Source organism: Ruditapes philippinarum, unplaced genomic scaffold, assembly GCF_026571515.1.
Source record: "Ruditapes philippinarum isolate M1 unplaced genomic scaffold, ASM2657151v2 ctg2914_1_1_1_1, whole genome shotgun sequence".
NCBI lineage: Eukaryota > Metazoa > Mollusca > Bivalvia > Venerida > Veneridae > Ruditapes > Ruditapes philippinarum.
Window position 1 is genome coordinate 219,846 of NW_026856295.1, and position 13,899 is coordinate 233,744.

At 31.0% G+C, this 13,899-nt stretch overlaps 1 long non-coding RNA gene across 2 annotated transcripts; it reads left to right on the forward strand.

Moving 5' to 3' along the window:
• Positions 1-1,255: 1,255 nt before the first annotated feature.
• Positions 1,256-5,807, forward strand: LOC132746113 (uncharacterized). 2 transcript variants are annotated; one of them, XR_009627947.1, is made up of 4 exons: positions 1,256-1,806; positions 4,105-4,257; positions 4,733-4,848; positions 5,650-5,807. It is a non-coding gene; the product is annotated as an uncharacterized LOC132746113 (long non-coding RNA). The 2 variants fall into 2 exon arrangements; XR_009627946.1 differs by having other exon boundaries at positions 4,105-4,848.
• The last annotated feature ends 8,092 nt before the right edge of the window (positions 5,808-13,899 follow it).

Below are 13,899 nucleotides of genomic sequence, written 5' to 3' on the forward strand. Positions count from 1 at the left end.
TGCTATGACGAAACTGGTAATATCTTTTTCGAGATTAATATACTATTTGATGCACTCTGAACCATATACAAGATTTCAGATTATTCGCTCACTCCATTTTTCCAGTATAAGTGCAAAATGACCCAAAAATGAAAAGTGGTTAAACGCTTTTAACCCAAATCGGACAAGAATAACACAAAATCGCGGATTTATATATTACATTGTAATTAAGATCCTTGACAAAATAGAATTTATATCTAAATCAAATCTGAGTATATATATATTTGTTATATACCTATAAATGAAATATTGATGAAATAAAACGCTTATTTTCATTTTTCTTACTTTCACTGTAAAAAAGTATTTAAGTGAAACATATTTTCCGAGTTTACACTGGTGTCTTGCCGGACTTTTTTCTTTAGTACACAAAATTTAAGGAATAGTCTTCTAAATTGTAATTTAAAAATAATTCAAATTTTTTCTATAAATACATGATTTACTTTCATCTTGTGGCATGAAAATTATCACATTTCACTCGTGGCTACCGCCACCCATGAAATATTTATTATCATATCACATACATGTATTTACAGAAAAAAAACTTGAATATCCTCTATAATCTCTTTTAACGTATTTTGCATATTTGTCCGTTTTAAATGTCCATGCAGTTTATCTATGTAAGAATGTATTTTTTATGTGTTTAGGACCACAGTGAAGCTCCTTTAATTAAATACCTTAACAAACTTATGTATTATAAACCGTTTTTAACTTTAAGGTCCCAGCTTCTTTCAATATTTCATTTTGATACCAATTCAAATTGTCTGGCATGACGAATAAAAACTGTTTCGCGCATGTCACGTGATAGTGTGCCGACCACGTTAACTTTTTTGTCTAGGCGGGGAACAATAGCAAATTAAATCATGTGACTGAAAAGAGATCGGGAAATGTTTTGCTGGTGTATTTAACGGATTTGTTTAGTAAAGTTTTTTGGTGAGAATCAATCAGTGGTTAAACATACAAGATTGTCCCCGAGCGCTCAAGATTCATGGTCGAGTGATTTTCCATGCACTTTACAGTTAGCTACATTCGCGTGAAGTTTGTGAGAGGGATGTGACGGAAACAAAATTATGGGAGGTTTGGAATTGTTTCTTTTATTTTTGGACGTCAAAGAACTTAGTATCAATCAAAAATGTAAGTTATTTTATATATAGCCGAAACGTAATATTATTACGCATGGAAATCGGAAAGCATTACTGTTTTTTTTTTAAGGAAAAAAATGTAAATATTTCACAGAAAATCCGGGAAATGTTATTGTATCACATAAAATTTGTAAATTATCAAATATTTTTCGTAGGTACAATTTGTTTGAGACAAAGTTAAATTTTCCATGAATAAGGACTTTAAATATGAATTAGCATTAATCATAAGGATTATACATGTTAAACTTTTTATTTTTCATGTGACGTTTCGATCATAGTTAACAGTATTTTTGACCATTATGATAATTGGCTTATGATATAAAACAAAATATAGATATGAATAATTGATAGTTGGCATCTAACAAAGTATTGACACGGATGATTGACGTGTGATATGTAAAAATGATGGCCATGTTGATGACAATGTTGGTTTGGTGAGGACGTCCATTGCTGTTACAATGATGATGAAATGACGCTGTTCTTCTACTTCTACTTCTATGATGAACTCGTCTGTAAATCCGCTGTGCAGACATCAGCGACGAGTGGTGATGTGAAATGTGCTCCATAAAACGTGGGCTAAAAACCTGTCCCCCATGTGCGACACCAGTGAGCATCAAGTGAGCATCAGGTAAATCTAGTTATTTATAGAAACTAGCTTTTTAGCTCGACTATTCGATAAGAATAAGTAGAGCTATTGCAGTCACCCGAGCGTCGGCGTCGGCGTAACCACTTATGTTAAAGTTTTTGTAATAGTTCAAATTTTTTCAAAGTCCATAGACATATGGCTTTGAAACTCTGCACACTTGTTCACCATCATAACCCCAACCTGTAGACAGGAGGAGGTAACTCTATCAAGCATTTTGACAGAATTATGCCCCTTTTTCGACTTAGAATTTACGTTAAAGTTTTTGTAATAGTTCAAATATTTTCAAAGTCCATTGACATATGGCTTTGAAACTTTGCACACTTGTTCACCATCATAACCCCAACCTGTAGACAGGAGGAGGTAACTCTATCAAGCATTTTGACAGAATTATGCCCCTTTTTCGACTTAGAATTTACGTTAAAGTTTTTGTAATAGTTCAAATATTTTCAAAGTCCATTGACATATGGCTTTGAAACTTTGCACACTTGTTCACCATCATGACCCCAACCTGTAGACAAGAGGAGGAAACTCTATCAAGCATTTTGACAGAATTATGCCCCTTTTTCGACTTAGAATTTACGTTAAAGTTTTTGTAATAGTTCAAATATTTTCCAAGTCCATTAACATATGGCTTTGAAACTTTGCACACTTGTTCACCATCATGACCCCAACCTGTAGACAAGAGGAGGAAACTCTATCAAGCATTTTGACAGAATTATGCCCCTTTTTCGACTTAGAATTTACGTTAAAGTTTTTGTAATAGTTCAAATATTTTCCAAGTCCATTAACATATGGCTTTGAAACTTTGCACACTTGTTCAACATCATGACCCCAACCTGTAAATAGGAGGAGGTAACTCTATCAAGCATTTTGACAGAATTATGCCCCTTTTTCGACTTAGAATTTACGTTAAAGTTTTTGTAATAGTTCAAATATTTTCAAAGTCCATTGACATATGGCTTTGTAACTTTGCACACTTGTTCACCATCATGACCCCAACCTGTAAACAGGAGGAGGTAACTGTATCAAGCATTTTATTTACTATCAAGCACTAAGAATAGTCGAGCGTTGCTGTCCTACCGACAGCTCTTGTTTTAGAAACTAGTTATTTTTAGACAAATGAGTTTTAACTTTTTTTCTTAAGTTTTATCAGTTTCAGAAGATGAAATTTCAAAAGGAACCAATGAACTTGCAAGTAATCATACTGTATCGGGCCATGCTTGTGGAACAAGGACAGCACACATTATGCAACGTTAAAAACAGCTTACTTATTAAATTCAATTTACATTTGGAAAATTTGACATTATAAGAAATTTGATATACATATATACATGTAAATGGTTTAATGTCAGTAACTGAAATTGCGTAGAATTACAAAATTTTATTTTAGAAATTAAGATTTTTTTGTCAAAATTGAAAACTATGTTTTATGTTTATGTGTATTGACGATATTTTGTGTGTATTGTTTATATCGATTTTGGTTGTTTTGGTTTCTTTCTTAAATTTTTGGAGTTGGTGTGTGATTGGGGTTATTCGATTTGGGTCCGGTGTTTTAGTTTGTCTCTTTGTGAGGGTTGTTTATGTGTGTTATGGTAGTTTTTCTTTGTCTTTTATGGAGTTGTTAATGTCATTTGTGTGTTATGGTTGTTTTTCTTTGACAAAAATTCAGGCCTTATTTCTGAATAGTTTGGGAATTGGTGGTCGATAAGACAGATGATTCTTTGCTGATACATTGTGATCGATTTGAAAATTCTGGATTTCGGATTTTGTATCATGTACTTGTCGAATTATTATTATTCATCATTTCAAATAGTTATATCAATTTCATTAGAAATCGGAGACACATTTATAGTTACATAGAATTTCTAGCTGTACAATTCCCAATTTTGTATAATAATATTGATGTTTAATATGAGTTATGTAAAATTTTTGATAATTATATTTATAAATAGGTGGAGAATGCGACAGTATATTAAAGATAACATTGATTCTTTTAGATTTAGAACGTGACATTTCTAATAATGATATTTGGTTGTTGAATGCGACACTTTTAACAATTATATATACTGATTATTTTTGATGCAGAATGCGACATTTTAGACTAGTATAATATAATTGTTCTTTGGTTTTTTGTTTGTTTTCAGATGACGTAAGAAAACATCACTGGATAACTTTTGAAAGACAAAACTAGATAAAATTATATATTTCTAAATATTACCACTATATAATTCAGACTATTGTTCGATTGATGGTAAATAAAAATGTGTATTGATCATTTAGCAAACGTAAAGCAGGAAATGGCGGGAAGAATCCTAGCAGACGACAGTTGTCGCGCAGATGCAATCATGCACCATATCAGACTCAGGCCCAGCTCTATACTGGACTCGCCTGCAGCAGCTTAGGGTATGATAAAGGAAATCATAACTTTGTAACGTATGTCTTGTTTACTTTTTGAAAAATAAACTTTCGTGTCAATGTAATAATTATGTTGACATATCATTATTGTCTAATGTTTCATAATGAACCATTTTTAGCCAAACTGTTTGAAAAACGAGTAAGGGCTATTTTAGTCACTTTGTCGTCTGTTCTCGTAAAACACTTCGTTTTGCATATGTCAGAATTTATTATGATTGTGTTACGGGGAACATAATCTAAACACCTTTAAATTTGAACTAGATTTTGATTTATCTAATTACATGTATGCCACTTAGTCAACTTGATTTAAAGCAGTCATGTTTAAAATAATAATTTAAGTTTACAATATATTCTTATCAAATGAGCATAATAATGCTGAGTTATGGGTCATTAAGAACTTTTCAGTAATTTAAACAAATAACTTACAATTATTTTTTAAAATGCTAAAAAATGTAACATTTGTTCGACCATGTTACCAATCGTGTATCCACAGGTAGCAGACGACAATAGATTTTAAAGTGGAAATTTGTGACTTCCGGTGTGTCTGCTACTCGATGTTGTGATCTCAGCTACTTCCCCTGACGTTCAGTCTATGAAATGAGGGTCGAGGTAAGATATTTTGAAGAAATACAAAATTTAGCTAAACACAGAACAATACATTTTACAGATAAGGGTTTGTGAGTCGCTGATTACACCTTTAACTGTGTAAAAAACTGTGTTTAAATGGACTTGTCCATCTTCAAATCTGGACAAAACCATTACTCATTTTAAGGGAAAATTTCAAAATATGTGCTGACTGCAGATCATGAGCAGATGTCAAGGATATGCCGACTGATTTTGGTCTGCACTGGTCGCACGGGTACATGTATATTATGTTGGCGCTAGAAGGCTGAGAGTTAATCAACATATTGTGCGACACAAAATAATCAGAAAGTACTGATTACAGTTCATTAATAAAAACAACTTTTAATTTGGTACATATATATGTTTGTATTTTGAAAGCATGTTAATTTCAGAGGGAACATGACTTTATGTAATTATTGTTACTCTACTAGAAAAAAATGAACTGAACATAATATAAAGAACTATTCTTTCCGAGATCACTCGCTTCCTTAAAGTATTACAATCTAAATACAAAAAAATATACATTCAATAACTAAATTAACGAATAGGTAAAAGATATCGGCACTACATTAGTGATTGTGCCGAAGGAAGGGAGATAATAATGAATATATTACAAATAAGGGAGATAAAAATATCTCTTATTAAAATTATGCTTTAAAATATCATAATTATTTCTAATGCATAATGTGCATTTTGTAATGAGTTGGTGACTTTGATTGTGGCACTCCGATAACATCTTAATCTTTTCAATCTATAAATAGATAATTTTTTCAACCTATATTTCAGATTAAGAAAGAACGAAAAACGGCAAACTGATCTTGGCATGTTAAACCTTATCACAGAACCGGAAACTACTGATTATGATGAGGTAATAACTTATATTTTATGAATATATGTATAGATTTGTTTCTTAGCCTGCTGAAAGCGAAAGTCATTAGTCTTTGCCTTCAGAATAGAGCCCGGCCAGCCTGCACATTTGTGAAGTTTGACTAGCCTCTTTACTGTTTGCTAACTTCTAATTTTCATTTTCATGTGATAATAAGTTATAATAATTTGTAATGGACTGTTCCTTAAATAAAATGTTGAAAAGTCCATTTAATAATTTCCGCAGGTTAAAGCAGCATGCCTCCAGATTCATGCCCATTCTTCATGTAAATTTTGAAAATGTATCGAAAAAAGAAAAACATAGTGTAGTGAACAAGGAAAGTAATTTACACATTACAAACAGCATTTACAGTCTATTTAGATTACCAAAAAAGGCCAAAATATACACTAGTAGCCATTACTGCGTTAGTCACGCAGTAAAATATGGTAATGAGAACTGCGACTTCGGTCGTTAAAGACATTTTGCACATAAATAATTACTTGAATCTTAAATCTTTCTACTTCTCTTAAAATATGAGTACATTTTTCTTAAGTTTGTTTTTCTTGAAATATTGTTTGTTCATCTGGAGGCGTGCAGCTTTAAGGCTTGTTTATAGCTCTTGAATGAGACGTGTATTCATTTGGTTTGTAACAGTACAGCATTGTGAAAATTGTTTCATGTTCGGGTTTGATAAAAAAAATCCGTTGTTGTTGTTATTCAGTCATGAATTGCTGTGGCTAAGTTAATACATATACACCTACACTTGTATCGAACATTTGTCTTCATTTTTCAAATTGATAACACTTTTGTAAGTTTTAATTATAAAAAAGGGCGTCCGTTACCGAATGGTTACTTCAAATCATTTTCACCCCCCCCCCCCCCATTTCTTTCACTATTATGGGCAGCGATTTTGAATTCATGAGTAGTTTCATGTCGAAGATGATCCACAGATGTGATCCACAGCTAGCTTAATTGGCAGAGAAAATTTGTGGTTCTACTCGAGTGCCCAACCGTGTCTAAAATAATTTATAGAGGGCTATTTTGGACCTTCTTCCGCCAGTAAAGCTGAAAAATTAGTATTGTACTGTCGAGACAGTAACCATTCACCCACTAAATTAGTGTAATGGATCTACCCTGCATTGAATTTGGAACAGCCCATTTGAAGTTTATGGGATTTCAATAACAAAATACAAATTTGAGCAGACGATAGTATATAGCCTGGGCACGGAGTGCACGGACCAATAGGTAAAGGGTTAAACCCAACCAGAATAATTGAACCATTGCAGAAAAGAATATACCAGAAATAATAAGAGAATCGTTTAAAGACATCAAGTGAATAAAAGCTTTATGACCACTATTTGAGTAAGACGTTATTATTCATTTGTTGTATTCCTGAATTCTATTATGTGCATTTTTGAATAAGAGTAAGGATAACATTGTTTTATTTTTATTTGGTGGTTCAACCCGTGCGTCTGCTGTCTTTTGCAAGTGAAACGTAAAGTGTTACAAGTGATATGAATGTTTTATACATTATACAAGTTAAATGTTGATGCTGCACATCAAAGACGCCGCCAAATTATGTGAACAGTCAATCAGCATTGAAAATCGTTCTCTATTACAGTTGAATATCCGAAGCACAAATCAATGTTTTCTCCATGTTCTTGGTATGTGCTCGTTGTTTGATAAATAAGTTGCATATTTTTGTGAAAAAGTAGAACCTAATGCATAAATTCACAAGGTAATGTCTGAAATTCTGAAATGTTTGTCTGTTGCGAAAGCGTCTGGTTAAAGCAAAATAAATCTTTGTTCATTTTTTCTGAAGAGTTATTTCTTTAACGGTTTGTTTGCTGGTATTAAGGTGTGCAGCTTTAAAGGCCCATTATGACCCAAAAAAAAAGTTTTTATTTTTATATCTGAAAAGCTTTTTATTTTTGGTGTCCTATTATAGTTTCAAAACGGATATTCATTGGTCATTTATCTGAATAATCTTTTGCTTTTTGAAAACAGTTTTAGTGATGTAGTATTTTTTGTGGAAGTTAAAATACTACTGTGTTTACATTTTGCGACCTTTAAAACAAATATTTTCACATTCAGCCATACTTTATTTTGCTAATAAGCATCTAACATGCTTTAAAGCATTATTTGAACGTTATAATACTCATGTTTGCACTGCCTAATGTATGAAAAAAATATTAATTTCTGAGGCAAAATGTGCCTTTAAGGAAAAACAGTTGATTCTAAGTTGAATATAATTTTTACAATGCTGTGATCTTTACATTTCAGAAGATAGAACATGGTAAATTGAGCAGGTGAAGGAACAGAGAAACCACCACCCTCTTTACAGTCAGCAAAATAACTATGCTTCCGGTTTGGAACTACTGCATGCCGTTACAACATATGTGACAAAGAGATTTTAATCCACCTGATACGATTTGGTATCTTTCTGAAAATGTTATGTTCAACTTCTGAATGCTGTTTTTATATTACCATTAATGCCGTGATGTGAACAGTGAACATTTTATTTGCTTTTTACATTGTACATCTTCTATTTACCAACATACTGTACCGTCAATGTATTGTAATGACAAAAATGAGTATAATTGCAATAATGAATAATGCACTTTTTTGCAATGTATATTTCAAGTGGTGTAATAAGTAAAATTTGATCAGGAATATACATATATTAAGACTTAATATAAGATAATGTACCGTTAACATAATGGCAATAGTAAAATTGCAGAAATGAATGATGCGCATTTTTTACAATGTTTATTTCAAGAAGTGTAATAAGTAACATTAAATAGTTAATAAAGACGTACTAGGCCGTACAATGAGAAATAATGACAATTAAAAACGTCATGATAAATCATCTATTTTTTTAAGATTTATATAATAATATCACCACTACTACCAAAACAACATTAATGAAACATAATGAAAACTCCAACGATGAAATATTTCATCATTCAAAAACATGCAATGATGAAAAAATGAAATAAAATATTAAAATAATTGTATTAACGACCAGAAGAACAATAATGAAATAAAAGAATGAAATAACAATATGAATGAAATAAAATAAAATAAATAAAAATGAAATGAAATAAACAAAAATGAAATAAAATGAAAACAAAATAATGAATGAAATACGATAAAATGAAAACAATAAAATAATAAGAAAAAAAAAATGAAAATAAAAACAAATTGAAATAAGGTAACAAGAAATGAAATGAAAATTTTGTCACAAGTGACCATTTAGTTAACATGCCTGACCTTAAATTGACCAGCCTTTGCCACCAGTATGCAGCCAGGCCAACATGCACGTCCGTTCAGATCAACCAGGCTATAAACCGTTGGCTGACCAATTTCAAATTTGATTTTATTCAAGTTATATTCCCTAAATTAATAATGAATGTATTTAGAAACGGAAGCTGGACAAGTCCGCTTCCGATAATATTATCAACTATTTACATGATATAATGTGTTCCTTTATATTTTGAAGTATCATTTGTTTTATTTTATGCTTTTAAATGCTTTAAATAAGGAGTCACAATTAAAGGGTTACTTTATCATTTGAACCGTGTCACGACAAAACCAACATAATGGGTTTGCGACCAGCATGGATCCAGACCAGCCTGCGCATCCGCGCAGTCTGATCAGGATCCATGCTGTTCGCTTACAGACCCTATAACAAGTAAAGAAACTGATAGCGAACAGTCGTAAACCCATTATGTTGATTTTATCGTGACGCGGCTCATTTTCATTTCCTAGCATATCCTCGTGCGTTTCATCGCCGGATAGCCACTGATACTCACTGCCTAAACATTAACATTTATCTTGATTACAACCGTGGGTATTCGACGATGCATGCGTTTATGCTTTTTTTTGTTTTTTTTTATTGTTGTTGTTGTTTTCAATTTTCATATGATCTGACAAAAAGGTAAAAACGGGGATGGGGGCTAGCATCATTTATTTATTTATTGTTTTGCAAATAACATCAAGCCAAAAAAGGAAGGCTATTTGTTTTGAAATACAGATACGGACGCAAAAGGAGACTCTCTCATTAAAAAAGTAATAAAATGAATAAAAAGCATTTTCGTCATATAAGCACTGCCATCAGCTCACTTGTTAATTTTTTAACGATAATCTCACACATCTCGGTACTAAACATTAACTTGGGAGAAATGACTTCAAATGCTACTGTAAAACTTCCAACAAATATCAATCAAAAGTAATAACATTTGGCAAAAGGCATAATGTTTAATTACCAATAGGGAGAGTAGTCGCCCTTTGGTCTTTTCAGGGGAGGTAACACCGTTTTGCTTTTACAAATTATTCTGCAATATTAAAATTTACCATCAAAAACAATTTAAAGGAACACACTATAGTCAAATTGGGATACTTCCTTTTTTACAAGTATACAGAACTTGAAATATTTCAACGAATAGATAGATTTAATGATTAATGCTTTGATTAGAATCTTTTCACTTAGTACATATAAAAATACTATAGACCTAGTATCTTTACTTATAGAATCACGATTTTTAAAAACCATTAAAATTTTGTATACCAGTTTATACATATCTGGAGTATTTTTAAGAACAACATTTGACATTTTAAATATATCTTGTATCTTGGAAACTTTTTTGCGTTTGTAAATATTTCTTTAAACAGATTTTAAAAATCGAGTTCAGTTCTGGACACTATTAAAAATATCTCAACATCCTTAGAATTCTAAATAATTCTAACGATGTCCTTTCATAGTTTGAAACATTAATATATTTGGTAATATTTTCGGAAGAGAAGACCAAAAGATACTTATAGTTGTTAGGGATGTTGAAGTGATTTTTCCAGCATACCTACAAAGTTAAACAGTATATAAATTTCAGAATAGTAGAAAAAGGTAAACTAGTATTTAATGAAGACCACATAAACACTGAAAAGATTAACTTTTGTGTCTGGTAATATCACTAGCACAAATTTATATTTAGTATTGAGTCCAGAGACAATACTGAAGTATCTACATAATGTTGAAGTTATGAGAATAATTGAAATATCTTAACTTAACTTGTGTCTCGAACAATAATTAAATAATTTCTAACAAGTTTGATGTTTTGAACAATAATATGACGACTTACAGTAATATTAACTTAGTTAGAGTCTGGAACAATAATTGAAATATCTATTATGAGCTAAAGTCTGGAAAAATACTTGAAATATCTTAACTTAGTTTGAGTCTTGAACAACACTTGAAATATCTTAACTTAGTTTGAGTCTGGAACAATACATGAAATATCTTAACTTAGTTAAAGTCTTGAACAACACTAAAAATATCTTTACTTAGTTTGAGTCTGGAACAATACATGAAATATCTTAACTTAGTTAAAGTCTTGAACAACACTTAAAATATCTTTACTTAGTTTGAGTCTGAAACAATACATGAAATATCTTAACTTAGTTTGAGTATTGAACAACACTTAAAATATCTTTACTTAGTTTGAGTCTGGAACAATACATGAAATATATTAACTTAGTTTGAGTCTTGAACAACACTTAAAATATCTTTACTTAGTTTGAGTCTGGAACAATACATGAAATATCTTAACTTAGTTATAGTATTGAACAACACTTAAAAAATATCGTTACTTAGTTTGAGTCTGGAACAATACATGAAATATCTTAACTTAGTTTGAGTCTTGAACAGTACTTGAAATATCTTAACTTAGTTTGAGTCTTGAACAACACTTGAAATATCTTAACTTAGTTTGAGTCTGGAGCTATATTTGAAATATCTTAACTCAGTTTGAGTCTTGAACAGTCCTTGAAATATTTTAACTTAGTTTGAGTCTTGAACAATACATGAAATATCTTAACTTAGTTTGAGTCTTGAACAAAACATGAAATATCTTAACTTAGTTTGAGTCTTGAACAGTACTTTAAATATCTTAACTTAGTTAAAGTCTTTAACAACACTTGAAATATCTTTACTTAGTTTGAGTCTGGAACAGTACTTGAAATATCTTAACTTAGTTTGAGTCTTGAGCAGTACTTGAAATATCTTAACTTAGTTTGAGTCTTGAACAATACTTTAAAAATCTTAACTTAGTTAAAGTCTTTAACAACACTTGAAATATCTTCACTTAGTTTGAGTCTGGAACAGAACTTGAAATATCTTAACTTAGTTTGAGTCTTGAGCAGTACTTGAAATATCTTAACTTAGTTTGAGTCTTGAACAAAACATGAAATATCTTAACTTAGTTTGAGTCTTGAACAACACTTGAAATACCTTAACTTAGTTTGAGTCTGGAACAATACATGAAATATCTTAACTTAGTTTGAGTCTTGAACAACGCTTGAAATATATTAGCTAAGTTTGAGTCTTGAACAGTACTTGAAATATTTTAAATTAGTTTGAGTCTGAAACCATACTTATAATATCTTAACTTAGTTTGAGTCCTGAAGAATTCTTGTTACATCTTAACTTAGTTTCAGTGTAGAAGAAATTTCTTATCTAAATTTAAGTCTCGAACAATAATTCAAATTACTAAGTTTAAGTCTGGATCAATACTTAAAACAGTTTAACTTAGTTTGCATCTGGAACAATACTTGAAATATCTTACCCTTGTTTGAGTCTGGAACAACACTTGAAATATCTTAAGTTGGTTTGAGTCTTGAAGAAAACTTGAAACATCTTTACTTAGTTTGAGTGTTAGAGAATACTTGAAATATCATAACTTTACTTAGTTTGATTTTTTGAACAATAATTTACATATCTTAGTTTGAGTCTGGAACAATATTTGAAATATCTTAACTTAGTTTGAGTCTGGAACAATAATTGAAATATCATAACTTAGTTTGAGTCTGGAACAATAATTGAAATATCATAACTTAGTTTGAGTCTGGAACAATACTTGAAACATCTTGAGTCTTGAAGAATACTTGAAATATCATAACTTTACTTAGTTTGATTTTGAAAGGAACAATAATAAAAATAACTTAGTTTGAGTCTTTATATTATTGGAAAGTTTAGTTATAAATAGTTTTGTTAACAGTCTTATTTGAACTATATTGAGTTATATATTTGATATCAAAGTATTGACCGAAAACAAATATTTTAACATATTTGAGCCGCGTCACGACAAAACCAACATAGTGGGTTTGCGACCAGCATGGATCCAGACCAGCCTGCGCCTCCGCGCAGTCTGATCAGGATCTATGCTGTTCGCTATCAGTTTCTCTAAATGTTATAGAGTTTGTAAGCGAACAGCATGGATCCTGATCAGACTGCGCGGATGCGCAGGCTGGTCTGGATCCATGCTGGTCGCAAACCCATTATGTTGGTTTTGTCGTGACGCGGCTCAAATAGTTTTACATATTTTGGTTTCAGTGATTATATGAGATGTATTTTATCAACAGTACTTTAAATTCTTTTTTTTTTAAACTCTGATTAACTATGAACTGAAATAGATTCATAATTTGAAATTGCAATGAGTCATGAATAGTTCTCAAAAAGAACTTTACTTGATTTGCGTCCTGTATACTTTAAGTTAAAGTAAATTCATCTTAAATGCTGAGGTTTAAAAATAAACGTCAGTTGAGTCGTTAACGAAAACTTGACATTTAATAAATTAATTTTAAGTTTTGAACAATAAACACAACCGGAACTCAGTTTGAGCTAAGTAATCTTACTATTTACGTATTAAGAGCTTTCCGCGCCATAGATAGCACCTTAATTCATATTAAATATTGTATCATGCAACAGTTTTGTCTTTTATGCAGTTGATTGATATCATTGATGTTGTAAACAAAAACATTTACTTGTATTTCTGTATGCAAATTATTTTGAAAAACGATGAAATAGTACTGGAATTAAAAAGGACTTTTCTGAACGTGTTAAGTTATCTTTCCCCAATCTTTATTAATAAGATACTTATTATATATTTTTTAGAGTAACCTCCCCCGGAAACTGGTAAACACATCCATTATCATTAAGTCTTTCTGATAGTGTAACCTCCACTGAAAATTGCAAATGGAAAAAGAAAGCAAAGGGAAATCACTCTTACAATTCATTATTAAGCCAGATAGATTAACCTCCCCTAAAGAAAACAAAGGGAAATCACTCTTACCTTATATTAAGTCAGACAGAGTCACCTCCCCTGTAGAAAAGGGAA